Genomic DNA, 20,444 nt, shown 5'->3' on the forward strand with positions numbered 1-20,444 from the left:
GGGGCTATTACAAATAGTGCTTCTGTGAACATTCTTGTTAATTCTCTTTGGTATTCATATGTAAGGATATCTGTGGGTATATACCTAGAAGTGGAACTGCTGGGTCAAGGGGTGTAGTGTATATGATTTTAGTAGAGACTGTCAAATAGTTATATAGAGTTTGTACCATTTTAAACTGTCACCAGTAGTGCATGAGCATTCCTGTTGTTCCACAATCTCATCAGCATTTGATACTGTCAGTCTTTTTAATTTTAGCCAATCTGATGAGTAGGTTTTGATATCTCATTTGTCAGTTTGATTTTTCTGATGACTAATGAAACTGACTACATCTTTATATCCATATAGGTTATTTAGATATATTCTTTTGTGAGTCATTTGTCCATATTTTTCCTATTGGGTTGTCTGTTTTTTATTTTTAGAAAAATTTATTTGTAGTTGGTGCAAGTTCTTTGTTGAATGGATGCATTGCCAATATCTTTTCCATTCTGTGACTTGCCTTTTTGTTTTTTTAGTTGTGTCTTTTAATGGCCAGAAGTTCTTTATTTCAATGTAGTTTAACTTATCAATCTTTTCTTTTATGATTAGCACATTTGTGTCCTGCTTAAGATATCTTTGCCTGCTCTGAGGTCATAAGTCATAAAGATATTTTCCAAATTTATCTTCTAGAAGCTTTATTATTTTTTTTAAGTTATTATTATTTTTTTGATGTGGACCATTTTTAAAGTCTTTATTGAATTTGTTACAATATTGCTTCTGGCTTTTTTATGTTTTGGTTTTTTGACCATGAGGCATGTGGAACCTTATCTCCCCGACCAAGAATCAAACCCACAACCCCTGCGTTGGAAGGCAAAGTCCCATCCACTGGACCGCCAGGGAGGTCCCTAGAAGCTTTATTTTAAAATCACATTTATCTTTATAATTTATCTGGAATAAATGTTTGCATATGGTGTGAGGTAAGGACAAAATTCACTTTTCCGTATAGATATGCGTTATAATTTTGCGTTTTTCATAAGTCAAGTGGCCATATATGTGCAAGTTAATCTTGTTTTATAAAACATTTATTGAGCATGTAGTATTCACCAGGAATTGTGTTTGGTACTAATGATATAGATACAAATAATAGAGATTCCTTCCTGAAAATGCCCTTGAGTGGGGAAGATAATAAATGAGATGGTAATGAAAAATGCAGAAGAACTATATGTTGTGAGGAAAAGGAATGAACTCTTTGTGAGGAGATGAGGAAGCCTCTGCTAGAGAAAGCAACATTTGAATTGGATCTTTAAAAGTGAATAGGAGGGCTTCCCTGGTGGCGCAGTGGTTGAGAGTCCGCCTGCCGATGCAGGGGACGCGGGTTCGTGCCCCGGTCCGGGAAGATCCCACATGCCGCGGAGCAGCTGCGCCCGTAAGCCATGGCCTCTGAGCCTGGGCGTCCGGAACCTGTGCTCCGTAACGGGAGAGGCCACAGCAGTGAGAGGCCCGCATACCGCAAAAAAAAAAAAAAAAGAAAGAGTGGATGGGTATGAGGCTAGAACATTTTAGGAAGAGAGGACTGTGTGTGTAAAATTCAGTAATTATAAAGGAACACGGCATATTTATCAAACGGTGAGAAATTCAGTATGGCTGGAAGATAGACTGTGTTTGCATGGCAGAGAGATGAGAAGGAGTAACAGGAGGGATGAGAAGCAAATGGAGATGAGGATGAGATTTGGGTTGGGCTTATCCCTAAGGAAACTGGCGAGAAGGAGAGTTTTCAAGCAGGGAGTGGTGTAATCACATTTGTTTTTTAGGAAGATGACCCTTAGGAGTTTGGAGGATAGATTAGTAGGTGGAAGGTTGGTAGATGGAAATCAGTTAAAAGAAATGAGACTTGGGCATGGTGTGGCAGTGGTGATGGTGAGATAGTGTTGGATGTGGAACTAGTCTGATTATACCCAAGAGGACTTGGTGACCATGAATGATAGGCAGGTGTGACAGATGATTCTAAAATTTATAGTTTGAGAGACTGAGTGAATAGTTATGTTATCAACTGATATAGGAAATAAAAGAAGGAGAAGGTATGGTGGCAGCAAATAATATTAATTTATTATTTGGACTTACTAGGTTTGAGATGTTGGTTAGTTAAGTAGTTGGAGATATGTAGGAAGAATTAAAGACATGTGTGTGGAACTCAAAAGAGAGGTCAGGGCTGTAAATATATATTCGAGAACTAACAGCATATAGAAGATAGTTGAAGCCACAGGAATGGGTGAAATCATCCAGGGAGAGTAGGTAGAGAAAGAAGAGAATAAGTCCAAAGAATCAACTCAAAGTAACTTGAACACTTAAGAGAAGAAAAAGTGAGCCTGTGAAGGTGAGAGTTTTCCACCACCCCTGTCTGTGGTTTCTAATTTTTCTACTGTAACATAATTTCTTGTGTAATATAAAATAACACTGAAATAGTACATAAAAACATATGATGAAAAGTAACAGTCTCTCTCCCTGCCCAGGTCCATTCCTCAAAACCAATATATGTTTCATTCTATGTTTTGGTTGTTAAAAGTCTAAATTTAAGTTCGAATAGTATGCTTGTTCCTCTGATTTTTTTTTTTTTTTTGCGGTACACGGGCCTCTCACTGTTGTGGCCTCTCCTGTTGGCAGAGCACAGGCTCTGGACGCGCAGGCTCAGCGGCCATGGCTCACGGGCCCAGACGCTCCACGGCATGAACCCGTGTCCCCTGCATCGGCAGACGGACTCTCAACCACTGCAACACCAGGGAAGCCCTGTTCCTCTGATTTTTGATTTACCTACTTTAGATCATGACTGTGTGCTATTTGGAAGTCTAATAAGATGGCCACTAAGATTCATTCCCTCCTTGTGGTGTGCATGCCCTATGTAATCTTCTCTCTTTGAGGGTTGGTGAGACCTGTGAATATTATGGGCCATAACTCTAATAATTAGGTTATTAATCAATTGACTTTTAGTTAATGCAATGGAGATTATCTTGGGTGGACCTGACCTATTCAGATGAGCCCTTAATAGAGGGGTTGGGCCTTTCCAAAAAAGGTACTCCTACAGCCTTGAAGAGAAAGCTGCCATATTTTGAGAAAAGAGAGCCATATGGCTAGGACCTGAGGGTGGCTTCCAGTTCTGGAGGGTGATCCCTTGCTGACAGCAGCACGAAATCAGGGACTTCAGTCATATAACTACAAGGTGATGAATTCTGCCAACAATTAAAGAGCTTGGAAGAGAACTACAAGCCTCAGGTGTGAATGCAGCCTTGGCTGACACCTTGATTTCAGCTTGGTGAGATCCTGAGCAGAAGATCCAGCTAACCTGGACATTGACCCACAGAAAACTGTGAGATGATAAATTTGTTTTGTTTTATGCTGATAAACTTATAATAATTTGTTATGCAGAATTAGAAAACTAATCCAACTTTTAACTGCAAATAAGATAGATATAATTTATTTACTTTATCTCTACTTCTCATTATTTAAATATTACATTAATTTTAGTTTTTTAAGTGCTTAATTTTGTTTGTTTAATTCCTTTTTTTTTGCTCCTATTTCTTGTTCTTTTAAACTTTAGTTAGTATCTTGATTCCTATTAATGTGAAAGAAGGATATTAACAATTCTGCCCTTTTTTTCTGTTAATTTATACTTTTCACCTGGAGTGAGACATAGTGAGGCCTGCTGGTGGGAGGAGAAACCTGGCTTCATTCAGTCTGGGGAAGCTGCACAATGATAAGAATATTGTGTAATAAAAACACAGGACCTGCTCAGGGTGAATTATTATTAGATAAAAGTCCATAAGCAATGTGAGTTAATTGAAATAGGGTGTATGCACTTGCAAATTGATAAAACTCAGCTGGACCTTTCAGGCATGCTCTGCCCTGCCTATGAAACCATCCCCTGAGATGCACAGGGAAGACAAGTAAAAGCTGCCAGGAAAAGGCTAAGGTAATTTAAGTCTAGGAGCTCTGCCTTGGAGGCTAAAGGATAATTTAAGTTTATCTGATGATGAGAGACTTAGTGGAGTGTAATTTAACACTGAAGATAAGCAACAGCTCCATCTAATTGGGAACCCCCAGCATAATTGGATTTTCTGATCCTCTTCAATCTGCTTGAATTCTTTGCTGCTTAAAGAAGCCACATTTTACAGAGATCTTTGGAAGTGTGGTAATAATGTCCTGCAACACCACCTGCTATATATTCCAAGTCACGACCATGAAAAGTCTCCTCTATAACCAAAATTGTGTTCTCTGGGTTTGGTTTAGGTTGATTCTCAAAGTTGAAAAATAGTAAACAGTATTTACAATGATATGATAGTGTCACTGTTCTTGAGTTACAGGTAGAAGAAACCAACTTTAGTCAACTTAAGCAAAAGGTTTTTTTTGGTGGGAGGATCTCAGGGAGTCTCTGGAATTGATGGAAAGTATAGAAAATCACGTTCAGAAACATTGTGCTATCACTAAAGCATTTAAATATATAGTAGATTTAAATCCTAGGATAGGGAATCTGATAGGTCCTACCTCCAGGCCCTGGGAGGCAGAATCTGAACTCTCAGAGGGACTGTTCAGGGACCTCTTTGACTTTCATCAAGGGTTGAGGGCAGGACACCTGGATTGCAGTTGCACCAAGACTGTACCCTATGAAAGAGAAAGAGTCAAATGGAGTAATTGTTGGGAAGGATACCTAGATGCCAGGCAGTGAGAAAAAAAAGTGCTGAGGATTACAGGCTGACTAGCATTTATAATCTGAGGGAAACCTGTATCCTTTTCAGGGCTACACTGGGCTAAACTGAAAAGGGATATGGGGGAAAAGCAGGGATGCCATTAAACATCAAGCTAGACTGAAAAAAAGCAATGTTCCCATTCACTAAGCTAGAACAAAAAAGTATCTTTAAATCTGGGAATTTAGACCTTTCTGTTTTAAAATATCCCAAATAGTGAAGGGAGATGGAAGATTTCAAGTGTTTTTGCTTGCCTGCAAAGTTTTCTCCAACTTGTCTGATTAATTTCAGATTCAGTGTCCACAATATTATTAAAATATGATTTCTCTTAACTTGTGCCTACATAATAAATCTTGTCTATGATATTTTCTATTTAACTTGTGCCTACATAATAAATCTTGTCTATGATATTTTCTATCTCCAATTAAATGAAGTGTGGGACGCATTCTGTTTTATTCCTGATTGCTCTCTGACCAGAAACCATGCAGAGGGCAGATTGCCCTAATTATTTGCCATTGTACTGTTCCTCCTAACTTTCTTGTACTTCTCTGTTTTAGGGTTTGCAGAAAGTGCTACTCGGATTGCAAAGTCCTTTTCTTCAAGTTACAAAATGTTCAGGAAACTACTTTCTGAATTTCTTACAGCTGTTTTTTGTTTTTTTTTTTTCAGACTAGTTTTTCCCTGGGACAATTAAAGCTGAGAATTGGTAATTATCTTGATACTTCAATAGGAATGTCCTCTTGCCTCAGTTACATGAAAGTAGATTACTTGGCTGTAATTTGAATAGCTGTATTTGTTCTTCTCTTCACTTAGCCTGTCAGGTCTTTTACGTAAGGTTCTTTTGAAGGAAGGTAGATACTGAAGAGGGCAGCTTCTTTTCAGAGATTGTGAACATCTAGTCAGGATGTAGTTGTGTTGTAAGACCTGAAAAATGATTACTATAAGGATAATGCAATTGACTTTTCTACCATCACTTTAAAAGTTAATTATCTGTCAATCCCAGTCTCCCAATTCCTCTCACCACCCCTTTCCCCCTTGGTATACATATACACTATTGATACTATGTACAGAATAGATAACTAATGAGAACATACTTTGTAGCACAGGGCACTCTGCTTAATGCACTGTGGTGACCTGAATGGGAAGGAAGTCCAAAATGGAGGGGATATATGTATATGTATGGCGGATTCATTTTGCTGTACAGTAGAAACTAACACAATATTATTGAAGCAACTATACTCCAATAAAAGTTAATTAAAAAATTAATTATGTAGTCAACTGCAATTTGAGAAAAGAAAGTATTGTCAAATTAGATTTTTCTTCCCATTAAAAAGTTGAGAACTTCCCTGGTGGTCCAGTGGTTAAGACTCTGCCTTCCAATGCAGGGGGCGCAGGTTTGATCCCTGGTGGAGGAACTAAGATCCCACATGCCTTGTAGTGTGGCCAAAAATCTAAAAAAAAAAAAAAATTGAAACATCTTCCAATTGCTCACGAAAAATAAAGCCTGTATGATTCCTTTAGGCACACATAAGCCTAGAGATGTAAGACTAAAATATAGTTTCATCTCACTGTGCTCATTTAAAAATAAGTAAAAACTTAGTAAAGTTATATCTGACTACATGTTAGCATTCTTGGTTTTTCTGCTTTATAGTTCAATTTAAGGTGCCTATGTAGAAACTGTTTCAATGAGTTAAGGAAAAGAAAAAGTTCTCTTAGAGATAAGACAAGAGAATCCATTCCTTCTTTGGTAGGTTTCTCTCATTTTTTTGCCTCTCTCCTTCTAAGTCAATATTTTCTTTTCCCTTTAGAGAAACCTGAAGGTCATCCTTGATTTTCCTTTCTGCCTCATCTTCCTTAGTGATCAACTCCTGTGTCATAAATATTTCTGGAATCCATCCCATTCTCTACTTTTCCACTGCCCAAGTTCAGACTTGCATTATCTCTTTTGGAAACAAGCATGACTGAAATTATTGTAGTCCCTTCTACTTTCTTTGGGTTGTTGTTTGCATGGAATATCTTTTTTACTCCTTCCACTTTCAGCTTATGTGTGTCCTTACATCTGAGTCTCTTGTAGTCAGTATATAATTGGACCCTTTTAAAAATCCATTCAGACAATCTATGTCATTGGATGGGAATTTAAACCATTTGTATTTACATTAATTACTGATGGGGAAGGACTTACTATTGCCAGTTTTGTTACTTGTGTTCTGTGTATCTTGTAGCTTTTTTGTCCCCCGTTTCCTTTCTTACTGTCTTCCTTTGAGTTCCATTGACTTTTTATTTTTAACATCTTTATTGGCATATAATTGCTTTACAGTGTTGTGTTAGTTTCTGCTTTATAACAAAGTGAATCACCTATACCTATACATATATCCCCATATCTCTTCCTTCTTGCATCTCCCTCCCTCCCACCCTCCCTATCCCAACCCTCTAGGTGGTCACAAAGCACCAAGCTGATCTCGCTGTGCTATGCAGCTGCTTCCCACTAGCTATCGATTTTAGATTTGGTCGTGTATATATGTCCATGCCACTCTCTCACTTTGTCCCAGCTTACCCTTCCCCCTCCCTGTATCCACAAGTCTATTCTCTAATAGGTCGCAACTTTATTCCTGTCCTACCCCTAGGTTCTTCAAGACCATTTTTTGTTTTTTTTAGATTCCATATATATGTGTTAGCATACTTTATTTGTTTTTTTCTTTCTGACTTACTTCATTCTGTATGACAGACTCTAGGTCCATTTACCTCACTGCAAATAACTCAATTTCATTTCTTTTTTATGGTTGGGTAATATGCCATTGTATATATGTGCCACATCTTCTTTCTCCATTCATCTGTTGATGGACACTTAGGTTGCCTCCACGTCCTGGCTATTGTAAATAGAGCTGCAATGAACATTGTGGTACATGACTCTTTTTGAATTATGGTTTTCTCAGGGTATATGCCCCATAGTGGGATTGCTGGGTCGTATGATAGTTCTACTTTTAGTTTTTTAAGGAACCTCCATACTCTTCTCCATAGTGGCTGTATCAATTTACATTCCCATCAACAGTGCAAGAGGGTTCCCTTTTTTCCACACCCTCTCCAGCATTTATTGTTTGGAGATTTTTGATCATGGCCATTCTGACTGGTGTGAGGTGATACTTCGTTGTAGTTTTGATTTGCATTTCTCTAATGATTAATGATGTTGAGCATTCTTTCATGTGTTTGTTGGCAATCTGTATATCTTCTTTGGAGAAATGTCTATTTAGATCTTCTGCCCATTTTTGGATTGGGTTGTTTGTGTTTTTGATATTGAGCTGCATGAGGTGCTTGTAAATTTTGGAGATTAATCCTTTGTCAGTTGCTTCATTTGCAAATATTTTCTCCCATTCTGAGGGTTGTTGTTTCATCTTGTTTATGGTTTCCTTTGCTGTGCAAAAGGTTTTCAGTTTCATTAGGTACCATTTGTTTATTTTTGTTTTTATTTCCATTTCTCTAGGAGGTGGATCAAAAAGGTTCTTGCTGTGATTGATGTCATAGAGTGTTGTGCCTATCTTATCCTCAAAGAGCTTTATACTCTGGCCTTACATTTAGGTCTTTAATCCATTTTGAGTTTATTTTTGTGTATGGTGTTAGGGAGTGTTCTAATTTCATTCTTTTACATGTAGCTGTCCAGTTTTCCCAGCACCACTTATTGAAGAGGCTGTCTTTTCTCCATTGTATATTCTTGCCTCCTTTATCAAAAATAAGGTAACCATATGTGCATAGGTTTATCTCTGGGCTTTCTATCCTGTTCCATTGATCTATGTTTCTGTTTTTGTGCCAGTACCATACTGTCTTGATTACTGTAGCTTCATAGTATAGTCTGAAGTCTGGAAGCCTGATTCCTCCAACTCCATTTTTCTTTCTCAAGATTGCTTTGGCTATTCGGGGTCATTTGTGTTTCTATACAAATTGTGAAGTTTTTTGTTCTAGTTCTCTGAAAAATGCCAGTGATAGTTTGATAGGGATTACAGTGAATCTGTAGATTGCTTTGGGTAGTATAGTCATTTTCACAGTGTTGATACTTCCAATGCAAGAACGTGGTATATCTCTCCATCCGTTTGTATCATCTTTAATTTCTTTCATTAGTGACTTAGCATTTTCTGAATACAGGTCTTTTTTCTCCTTAGGTAGGTTTATTCCTAGGTATTTCATTCTTTTTGTTGCAGTGGTAAATGGGAGTGATTCCTTAATTTCTCTTTCAGATTTTTCATCACTAGTGTATAGGAATGCAAGAGATTTCTGTGCATTAATTTTGTATCCTGCTACTTTACCAAATTCATTGATTAGCTTTAGTAGTTTTCTGGTAGCATCTTTAGGATTCTCTAAGTATAGTATCATGTCATCTGCAAACACTGACAACTTTACTTCTTTTGTGATTTGGGTCCTTTTATTTCTTTTTCTTCTCTGATTGCTGTGGCTAAAACTTCCAAAACAGTGTTGAATAATAGTGGAGAGAGTGGGCAACCTTGTCTTGTTCCTGATCTTAGTGGAAATGGTTTCAATTTTCCACCATTGAGGATGATGTTGGCTGTGGGTTTGTCATATATGACCTGTATTATGCTGAGGTAAGTGCCCTCTATGCAGGCTTTCTGGAGGGTTTTTATCATAAATGGGTGTTGAATTTTGTTGAAAGCTTTTTCTGCATCTATTGAGATGATCATATGGTTTTTATTCTTCAATTTGTTAATATGGTGTATGACATTGATTGATTTGCATATATTGAAGAATCCTTGTACTCCTGGGGTAAACCCTACCTGATCATGGTGAATGATCCTTTTAATGTTTTGTTGGATTCTGTTTGCTAGTATTTTGTTGAGGATTTTTGCAGCTATGTTCATCAGTGATATTGGCCTGTAGTTTTCTTTCTTTGTGACATCGTTGTCTGGTTTTGGTATCAGGGTGATGGTGAACTCATAGAATGAGTTTGGGAGTGTTCCTCCCTCTGCTATATTTTGCAAGAGTTTGAGAAGGATAGGTGTTAGCTCTTCTCTAAATGTTTGATAGAATTCGCCTGTGAAGCCATCTGGTCCTGGGCTTTTGTTTGTTGGAAGAGTTTTAATCACAGTTTCAATTTCAGTGCTTGTGATTAGTCTGTTTATATTTTCTATTTCTTCCTGGTTCAGTCTCAGAAGGTTGTGCTTTTCTAACAATTTTCCATTTCTTCCAGGTTGTCCATTTTATTGGAATATAGTTGCTTGTAGTAATCTCTCATGATCCTTTGTATTTCTGCATTGTCAGTTGTTACTTCTCCTTTTGCATTTCTAATTCTATTGATTTGAGTCTTCTCCCTTTTTTTCTTGGTGAGTCTGGCTAAAGGTTTATCAATTTTGTTTATCTTCTTAAAGAACCAACTTTTAGTTTTATTGATCTTTGCTATTGTTTTGTTCATTTCTTTTTCATTAATTTCTGACCTGATCTTTATGATTTCTTTCCTTCTGCTAACTTCGGGGTTTTTTGTTCTTCTTTCTCTAAATCTTTTAGATGTAAGGTTAGGTTGTTTATTTGAGATGTTTCTTGTTTCTTAAGGTAGGATTGTATTGCTATAAACTTCCCTGTTAGAACTGCTTTTCCTGCATCCCATAGGTTTTGGGTCCTCATGTTTTCATTGTCATTTGTTTCTAGGTAGTTTTTGATTTTCCTTGATTTCTTCAGTGATTTCTTTGTTATTAAGTAGTGTATTGTTTAGCCTCCATGTGTTTGTATTTTTTACAGATTTTTTCCTGTAGTTGATATCTAGTCTCATAACGTTGTGATCGGAAAAGATACTTGATACGATTTCAATTTTCTTAAATTTACCAAGGCTTGATTTCTGACCAAAGATATGATCTATCCTGGAGAATGTTCCATGAGCACTTGAGAAGAAAGTGTATTCTGTTGTGTTGGGATGTAATGTACTATAAATATCAATTAAGGCCATCTTGTTTAACGTATCATTTAAAGTTTGTGTTTCCTTATTTATTTTCATTTTGGATGATCTGTCCATTGGTGAAAGTGGGGTGTTAAAGTCCCCTACTATGATTGTGTTACTGTTGATTTCCCCTTTTATGGCTGTTAGCATTTGCCTTATGTATTGACGTGCTCCTATGTTGGGTACATAAATATTTACAATTGTTGTATCTTCTTCTTGGATTGATCCCTTGATCATTATGTAGTGTCCTTCTTTGTCTCTTGTAATAGTCTTTATTTTAAAGTCTATTTTGTCTGATATGAGAATTGCTACTCCAGCTTTCTTTCTTTTTTTTTTTTGTGGTACGCGGGCCTCTCACTGCTGTGGCCCCTCCCATTGCGTAGCACAGGCTCCAGACACACAGGCCCAGCGGCCATGGCTCATGGGCCCAGCCGCTCCGCAGCACGCGGGATCCTCCTGGACCGGGGCATGAACCCACGTCCCCTGCATCGGCAGGCGGACCCTCAACCACTGCGCCACCAGAGAAGCCCTCCAGGTTTCTTTTGATTTCTATTTGCTTGAAATAGCTTTTTCCGTCCCCTCACTTTTAGTCTCTATGTGTCCCTAGGTCTGAAGTGGGTCTCATGTAGACAGCATATATATGGGTCTTGTTTTTGTATCCATTCAGCCAGTCTATGTCTTTTGGTTGGAGCATTTAATCCATTTACATTTAAGGTAATTATTGGTATGTATGTTCCTATTACCATTTTCTTAATCGTTTTGGGTTTGTTATTGTAGGTCTTTTCCTTCTCTTGTGTTTCCTGCCTAGAGAAGTTCCTTAGCATTTTTTGTAAAGCTGGTTTGGTGGTGCTGAGTTCTCTTAGCTTTTGCTTGTCTGTAAATGTTTTAATTTCTCTGTCGAATCTGAAGGAGATCCTTGCTTGAGAGAGTAATGTTTGTTGTAGGCTTTTCCCTTTCATCACTTTAAATATGTCCTGCCTCTCCTTTCTGTCTTGCAGAGTTTCTGCTGAAAGATCAGCTGTTACCCTTATGGAGATTCCCTTGTATGTTATTTGTTGTTTTTCCCTTGTTGCTTTTAGTATTTTTTCTTTGTATTTAATTTTTGATAGTTTGATTAATATGTGTCTTCGCATGTTTTTCCTTGGGTTTATCCTGTATGGGACTCCCTATGCTTCCTGGACTTGATTAATTATTTCCTTTCCCATATTAGGGAGGTTTTCAACTATAATCTCTTCAAATATTTTCTCAGTCCCTTTCTTTTTCTCTTCTTCTTCTGGGACCCCTGTGATTCAAATGTTGGTGCATTTAATGTTGTCCCAGAGGTCTCTGAGACTGTCCTCAATTCTTTTCATTCTTTTTTCTTTATTCTGCTCTGCAGTAGTTATTTCCACTATTTTATCTTCCCAGTCCCTTATCTGTTCTTCTGCCTTAGTTATTCTGCTATTGATTCCTTCTAGAGAATTTTTAATTTCATTTATTGTGTTGTTCATTATTGTTTGTTTGCTCTTTAGTTCTTCTAGGTCCTTGTTAAACGTTTCTTGTATTTTCTCATTTCTTGTATTTTCTCCATTCTATTTCCAAGATTTTGGATCATCTTTACTGTCATTACCCTGAATTCTTTTTCAGGTAGACTGCCTATTTCCTCTTCATTTGTTTGGTCTGGTGGGTTTTTACCTTGCTCCTTCATCTGCTGTGTGTTTCTCTGTCTTCTCATTTTGCTTAACTTACTGTGTTTGGGGTCTCCTTTTCTCAGGCTGCGTGTTCATAGTTCCCGTTGTTTTGGGTGTCTGCCCCCAGGGGCTAAAGTTGGTTCAGGGGTTGTGTAGTCTTCATGATATAGGGGACTAGTGCCTGTGTTCTAGTGGATGAGGCTGTATCTTGTCTTTCTGGTGGGCAGGTCCACATCCAGTGGTGTCTTTTGGGGTGTCTGTGACCTTATTAATATTTTAAGCTGCCTTTCTGCTAGTGGGTAGGGTTGTGTTCCTGTCTTGCTAGTAGTTTGGCATAGGGTGTCCACCACTGTAGGTTGCTGGTCACTGAGTGGAGCTGGGTCTTGGCATTGAGACGGAGATATCTGGGAGATTTTCACCATTTGATATGTGGACCTCGGAGGTCTCTGGTGGACCAATGTCCTGAACTCGGCTCTCCCACCTCAGAGGCACAGGCCTGACACCCGGCCAGAGCACCAAGACCCAGTCATTCACGCAGCTCAGAATAAAAGGGAGAAAGAAAGAAAGAAAGAAAATAATAATAAGATAAAATAAAGCTATTAAAATAAAAATAATTATTAAAAAAATTAAAAGTAATAAAAAAGGAAGAAGAGAGCAACCAAACCAAAAAGCAAATCCACCAATGATAACAAGCACTTAAAAACTATACTTAAAAGAAAAAAAGAAACAGACAGAAAGAATCCTAGGACAAATGGTAGAAGCAAAGCTATACAGACAAAATCACACACAGAAGCATACACATACACACTCACAAAAAGAGGAAAAGGAAAAAAAAAATACATCATTTCTCTCAAAGTCCACCCCCTCAATTTGGGATGATTTGTTGTCTATTCAGGTGTTCCACAGATGCAGGGTACATCAAGTTGATTGTGGCTCCTGAGGCTGCTGGGAGAGATTTCCCTTTTTCTTCTTTGTTCGCACAGTCCCTGGGGTTCAGCTTTGGATTTGGCCCCACCTCTGCGTGTAGGGCAGAGACGCCTGAGGGTGTCTGTTCTTCGCTCAGACAGGATGGGGTTAAAGGAGCAGCTGATTCGGGGGCTCTCGCTCACTCAGGCCGGGGGGAGGGAGGGTTATGGAATGTGGGGTGAGCCTGCAGCAGCAGAGGCTGGCATGACATTGCAACAGACTGAGGCACACCGTGTGTTCTCCTGGGGAAGTTGTCCCTGGATTGCGGGACGCTGGCAGTGGTGGGCTGCACAAGCTCCTGGGAGGGGAGGTGTGGATAGTGACCTGTGCTCGCACACAGGCTTCTTGGTGGCTGCAGCAGTAGCCTTAGCGTCTCATGCCTGTCTCTGGGGTCCGCACTGATAGCCGCTGCTCGTGCCTGTCTCTGGAGCTCCTTTAAGCAGCGCTCTTAATCCCCTCTCCTCGTGCACTGCGAAACAAAGAGGCAAGAAAAAGTTTCTTGCCTCTTCGGCAGTTCCAGACTTTTTCCCAGAGTCCCTCCTGGCTAGCTGTGGTGCCCCCTTCAGGCTGTGCTCACACAGCCAACCCTAGTCCTCTCCTTGGGATCTGACCTCCGAAGCTGGGGCCTCAGCTCCCAGCCCCCACCCGCCCTGGCGGGTGAGCAGGCTTTTGAGTGCTGGTCGGCACTGATCCTCTGTGCGGGCATCTCTCTGCTTTGCCCTCTGCACCCCTTTTGCTGCACTCTCCTCCATGGCTTTGAAAATTTCCCCCTGCCAGCCCCCCGTCTCTGCCAGTGAAGGGGCTTCTAGTGTGTGGAAACTTTTACTCCTTCACAGCTCCCTCCCAGAGGTGCTGGTCCCAACCCTATTCTTTTGTCTGTGTTTTTTCTTTTTCCCTACCCAGGTATGTGGGGAGTTTCTTCCCTTTTGGGAGGTCTGAGGTCTTCTGCCAGCATTCAGTAGATGTTCTGTAGGAGTTGTCCCACATGTAGATGTATTTCTGATGTATTTGTGCGGAGGAAGGTTATCTCCACATGCTACTCTTCCGCCATCTTGAAGGTCTCCCGTTCCATTGATTTTTTGTAGTGATGTGCTTTGATTCTCTTCTCATTTTATTTTCTGTATATTCTATAGATATATGTATTTTTTGTGGTCACCATTCCAATTATATGTTAACTTAAAGTTGTAGTTTCTGTTTTAATCTTATAACAACTTAACTTTGGTTGCATTCAAAAACGCTACTGCTCCTCCCCCACTTTTATGGTATTGTCACAAATTACGTCTTTAAATATTATATACCCATTAACATAGATTTTTGCTTTTAAAAATGTTTTCGTCCTTTAAGTTCTATGCTCCAATTTACAGTAGTAAGGCTATGTTAGTTAATGTATTTACCTTCACTGGAAAACCTTATATTTTCATTTGGCTTTGTATTGTTGTATATTGTCCTTTTATTTCAACTTGAAGGAATCCCTTTAGCATTTCTTGTGGAGCAGGTTAACTGTTAATGAATTCCCTTGGCTTTTGTTTATCTAGGAAAGTCTTAATTGTTCCTTCATTTTGAAAGACAGTTTTGCTGGATATAGTTTTTTTTTGTTGTTATTTTTGTTTTTTTGTGTGTTTTTTTTGCGGTACGCGGGCCTCTCACTGTTGTGGCCTCTCCCGTTGCGGAGCACAGGCTCCGGACGCGCAGGCTCAGCGGCCATGGCTCACAGGCCTAGCCGCTCCGTGGCATGTGAGATCTTCCTGGACCGGGGCACGAACCCGTGTCCCCTGCATCGGCAGGCGGACACTCAACCACTGCGCCACCAGGAAAGCCCCTGGATATAGTATTTTGATTAACAGTTTTTTGGTTTTTTTTTTACCCTAGCACTTGGAATATATTATCTCATTGCCTTCTGTCCTGCTAAATTTATGCTGAGAAATCCACTGATAATCTTATGGAAGCTCCCTTGTATGTGATGAATTGCTTTTCTCTTGCTGCTTCCAAGGTTCTCTCTTTGTCTTTTACTTTAGGCAGTTTGGTTATAATGTGTCTCTGTTTGGTTCTCTATGGGTTTATCCGAGTTAGAATTGTTTGAGCTGTTAAAATCTGTATATCCATTTCTTTCCTCAGATTTGGGAAATTTTGGGCCATTATTTTTTCATATAAGCTCTCTTCCCTTTTCTCTGTTTCTTCTTCAGAGAGTTCCATAATGTATCTATTTGTCTACTTGTTTGTATGCTTACGTCTTTTAGGCTCTTTTTACTTTCTTTTTCTTTTTGTTCCTCTGAATCCATGAATTCAAATAACGGGTCTAAGTTCTCTGATTCTTTCTTTTACTTGACCAAATCTGCTGTTGAAGTCCTATAATAAATATTTCAATTTAGTTATTTTTTCAGCTCTAGAATTTGTGTTTGGTTCTTTTTTTTTAAAAGAAAGTTTCTATCTCTTTATTTATATTCTCATTTTGTTAATGCATCATTTTCCTGATTTCATTTAGTTGTCTGTCTGTGTTCTCTTTTAGCTGATTGAACATCTTTTCTATAGTTACTTTAAATTCCTTGTCAGGCAGCTCATAGATCTGCAATTCTATAGGGTTGGTTTCTGGTGTATAATTTCCTACCTTAGATTGTGCCATGTTCCTCTGTTTCTTTGTATGCCTTGTAATTTCTTGTTGGATTCAGACTTGTGAAGAACCAACCACCACTCCCAGTCTTTGTGTACTGGGTTTAAGCAGGGGTAGCCCTTTACCAATCAGCCTGGTTAGCAGTTCTAGGACCTTTCAAAATTTTCTGATCTCTTGCTCTCCTTGGTGTCTCTCTGTGGAACTACAGCTCTAATGTGCTGCTTGCCTCTTTTCAGTGGTTCCAAACTCTGGCACTGGTACTGTCAGCACTTAATATAAGAGTCAAGCAAGGGGCTTCCCTGGTGGCGCAGTGGTTGAGAACCGGCCTGCTAATGCAGGGGACACAGGTTCGAGTCCTGGTCTGGGAGGACTCCACATGCCGCGCAGCGACTAGGCCCGTGAGCCACAACTACTGAGCCTGCGCGTCTGGAGCCTGTGCTCCGCAACAAGAGAGGCTGCCACAGTGAGAGGCCTGCGCACTGCGATGAAGAGTGGCCCCCACTTGCCACAACTAGAGAAAGCCCTCGCACAGAAATGAAGACCCAACACAGCCTAAAATAAATAAATAAATAAAAAGAAGGTAAGAAGGTTAGCTATAAACCCTGGCCCTCTTTAAAAAAAAAAGAGTCAAGCAAGACCAAGTCTGGCAAGACAGAAATCTGTCCCTTGGGCAGCCTCTATACAAGCCAGAAAATTGGATGCCAAAGTCCACTTTTTGTTTCCATGCTGAGGGAAGAGCCCTGGTATGGATTTTGCTCCTGGATACTCCGTACTATGCTGCATAGGGTGAGGGACATGAACAGGTGTGCCAAGTGCTACACATTTTTCTACCCCTTCCACTGGAATCTCTTACTGGCTATACAATGGCTATAGTTTCTCAACTGGTCTCTAGAGTTCTCACAGAGGTATTCTGGTTCATATATTGTTGTTAATTCAGAATCTCTGTGAAAGAAAGAAAGTCTGTACCTTCATAGTCCACCGTCTTTCTAGAAATAACATTTTAAAGGAAAAGCATTTTTAGGGTATAGTACTGTCTGTAAATAATGATCTCTTATTCTGTTCTATTATGAAATGAAATATTTTGAAATTCATTTATTTTCATGTTCAGTTTATCCTGACCTGCACTATTGCTATATCAATTTATCCTAGGGGAAGACAGTCTCATTTTTGAGTTTCTTAAAGTCAAGTTAACTATTGGCCTATATACTTCCAACCTCATATTTTTGTATGCTTAAATTTTTTTTTAAAAAGGAGATTATTTTTTGTTAAGGATAACAGGCTACTGACTAGATTTGCTCTGTGTGTGTGTGTGTGTGTGTGTGTGTGTGTGTGTGTGTGTGTGTGTATCAAGGAAACCATGGGAAGAGCTGGTGTCTTTTCTCCATACTTATCAGAAGTGGGATGCCTTCCTTTGAGAATAGTGGGAAATAGGATCTCTGTGTTAGTTGGAATTCATTTACAGATGCACTGAAATCAGGAAAGGGGTCATTTTATGGGGAATGATCCATTGGCTTTAGTAAACTACAAATGGTTATTGGTTGCTACTGTTTCCCACTGTCAAAGGTCATTGTGTGATTACGCTAGTAAATTTGTATCTACTACTTACCTTAAGGTAACGATTATGGGTTGAATTGTGTCACCCTCAAAAAGATATGTTGGAGTCCTAACCTCTAGTACCTCTGACTGTGACCTTATTTGGAGATAGGGTCTTTACAGAGGTAATCAAATTAAAATGAGGTCATTAGGGTTGGACCTAATCCAGTGTGACTGGTATCCTTATATAAAAGGGAAATTTGGACACAGAGATAGACATGTACACAGGGAGAATGCCATATGAAAATGAAGGCAGAGATTGGGGTGATGTCTCTACAAGCCAAGAAACACCAAAGATTGTCAGCAAACCACCAGAAACTGGGAGAAAGGCATGAAACAGATTTTTCCTTTAAAGTTTTCAGAAGGCACTGGCTCTGCCAGCACCCGATCTTAGACTTCTTGCTTCCAGAATTGTGAGACAATAAATTGCTGTTGTTTGATACCTTTTTTGTGGTATTTTGTTAAAGCAGGCCCAGGAAACTAATACGGTAACCTCTTATATTATGTTGCAGATTTTTTTTCCTAAAACCTTTATAAATGATTATCAAAGATGTTCAGTATCCATTACTGTAAACACATCCTGGGGTATATATGTTTATATGTTATCACGTGTCAGTATGTGTGGCTGAACCACACACTCCATTTTGTCAGCTCCATCTAAGGTCTTCAGTCCTATCCCCTCCCCTTTCTGTGTGACTGAGCTTTCACCTACTCACAAGAAATGTGCCCAAGCCAGATAAGTTCCCTATCAGCTTTTTGTTTTGTCTTGTTTGTTGTTTGTTTCTATTTTTGGCTGTGTTGGGGCTTTGTTGCTGTGCTCGGGCTTTCTCTAGCTGCGGCAGGGGCCACTCTTTGCTGCAGTGCACGGGCCTCTCATTGTTGTGGCCTCTCTTGCTGCAGAGCAAAGGCTCTTGGCACGCGGGCTTCAATAGTTGTGGCACGTGGGCTCTAGAGCGCAGGCTCAATAGCTGTGGCGCACGGGCTTAGTTGCTCCATGGCATGTGGGATCTTCCCAGGCCAGGGATCGAACCCATGTCCCTTGCATTGGCAGGTGGACTCTAAACCACTGCGCCACCGGGGAAGCCCTCCCTATCAGCTTTTACTCTTGTCTTCAACTGGAAGAATGCCTTTTGCTGACACAGATGGTTAATGGTCATGAGACCCCTGGGGGGAGTAACCACCCGCCCCCTCCCTGTTCTTGATTCTCATGGGTGCAGAAGTGCTTCTCACTTTGTAGTCAGATTCTGTTTTTAGCCTTGGCCTCTTTAAATCTCCTTGTACCCCTTATGTTGGCAGAGCACAGCTGCAATGCCTCTTGATCATCGTCTTCCCAATCCTGCCTGTATGTAAGTTACCCACAACAAACTTCATAATTCCATTTTATGGAGTTTCCTGCTTCATTTTTTAGTCTCAAAGTTCTATCACAGTTTGGAGGATATTAATTAGATATCTCCACCTTTCAACATAATGCTGGAGAGTCAACCTAAAATTTCTCTACTCTTACCTCATTCAAATGTTTTAATATGTATTGTGTTGGCATGCAGATATGCAAGGTTCTTTTGTGATTTGCGGTACAATATTTGGTAGAATGAATTGATAAATTTTGTGAAATCTTTTAGAGTTACCATCATCTTTGCTTTTCCCTTAAGAGATGTTTAGGTAGGACTCAATCTCATAATTGTGTAAAGGACAATTTTGGAAGGTAAATGATTATGGTCAAATAAGAAAGACTAGCAATGTCAACATGTCTAGTTCTATCGAAAATTTTTTTCTGTCTTAAAAGGATTTGACTGGTCAAATCAGGCTTTTTCCTTAAGATATTATTTTGCAGCGTGAATCACTATTACTTTAACTCACTCAACTTTGGGTTAAATCAAATTTGCTGAGCAAGATAATACAGTTATTTGTGTGCACAACAGTAAGGGAAAAAAGAATGAATGGCATGTAACAGATGCTGTGCTTACAAATGTCAAAGTTTTCAATGAACCCATGACTTTAAAAGGTCATATACCATTTTATAGTTACACCTTTTAAACTCAGTAATAAATATAGGATATGTGCTATACTTTCTACTCTAAATGCATTGGTTTCCCAATTTTCCATGTCAAAGAATGGCTTTACCATCTGCCACTGTTTTATAGCATTCCTTCAAACCCAGGCTTTTCTTCTTTTCTGATGTGTTTGTTAACTTTCAGGAGGTGCTATCACTAAGACCTCACATTGTGGAGTTGTTTTATAGTATTTGGACAGTAGTGATATGAGTGATTGGTTTGGAACAACCTTCAATGTCAGAAATAAATTTGGAGAAGAATTATGTGAACTCTAAGATCATTGTTGAAATTCTGGTCAGTATAATTAAGTAAGCAGATTATGCTATATTCCTTTTGTGCATGCAAACTAGATCAAACCGTAGTTGTTTTGTTTAAAATTTCTATATCCCTGTTTATATTTGAGTACTTTATTTGTCATGAACTGAGAGAATATTATAACCCCCTACTGTGATTGTAGATTTATTTTTGCATTTCTATCAGATTTTACATTTTTTTTTTTTTTTTTTGCAGTACGTGGGCCTCTCACTGTTGTGGCCTCTCCTGTTGTGGAGCACAGGCTCCGGATGCGCAGGCTTAGCGGCCATAGCTCACGGGCCTAGCCGCTCTGCGGCATGTGGGATCTTCCCGGACCAGGGCACAAACCCGCGTCCCCTGCATTGGCAGGCGGACTCTCAACCACTGCGCCACCTGGGAAGCCCAGATTTTACATATTTTAAGACTATGCTTAGAATTTCATATTTCTTGACCATATGTTTATCGTGTGAAATGCCTAACTATATATATACATATCTACTGTTTATTTTGACCTTTAATTATACTTCGATTTACTATACTTACTTTACTTTAAAAATTCTCTTAACGTCTCTATATTTTTCTGTGTTATTTTGTTTTGGATGTGTCCTGGATAGATAG

General features: G+C 39.3%; 1 long non-coding RNA gene across 1 annotated transcript; it reads right to left on the reverse strand.

Annotated features, from left to right (window-relative positions):
- Nucleotides 1-778: 778 nt before the first annotated feature.
- LOC113622698 (uncharacterized) lies at nucleotides 779-18,607 on the reverse strand. The gene is made up of 3 exons (XR_003433622.1): nucleotides 18,598-18,607; nucleotides 1,081-1,098; nucleotides 779-881 (listed from the first exon to the last, which is right to left on the reverse strand). It is a non-coding gene; the product is annotated as an uncharacterized LOC113622698 (long non-coding RNA).
- Between the last annotated feature and the right edge of the window lie 1,837 nt (nucleotides 18,608-20,444).

The sequence above is a fragment of the Aethalodelphis obliquidens genome, unplaced genomic scaffold (genome assembly GCF_003676395.1).
Source record: "Aethalodelphis obliquidens isolate GAN/ISIS:26980383/991018 unplaced genomic scaffold, ASM367639v1 scaffold10, whole genome shotgun sequence".
NCBI lineage: Eukaryota > Metazoa > Chordata > Mammalia > Artiodactyla > Delphinidae > Aethalodelphis > Aethalodelphis obliquidens.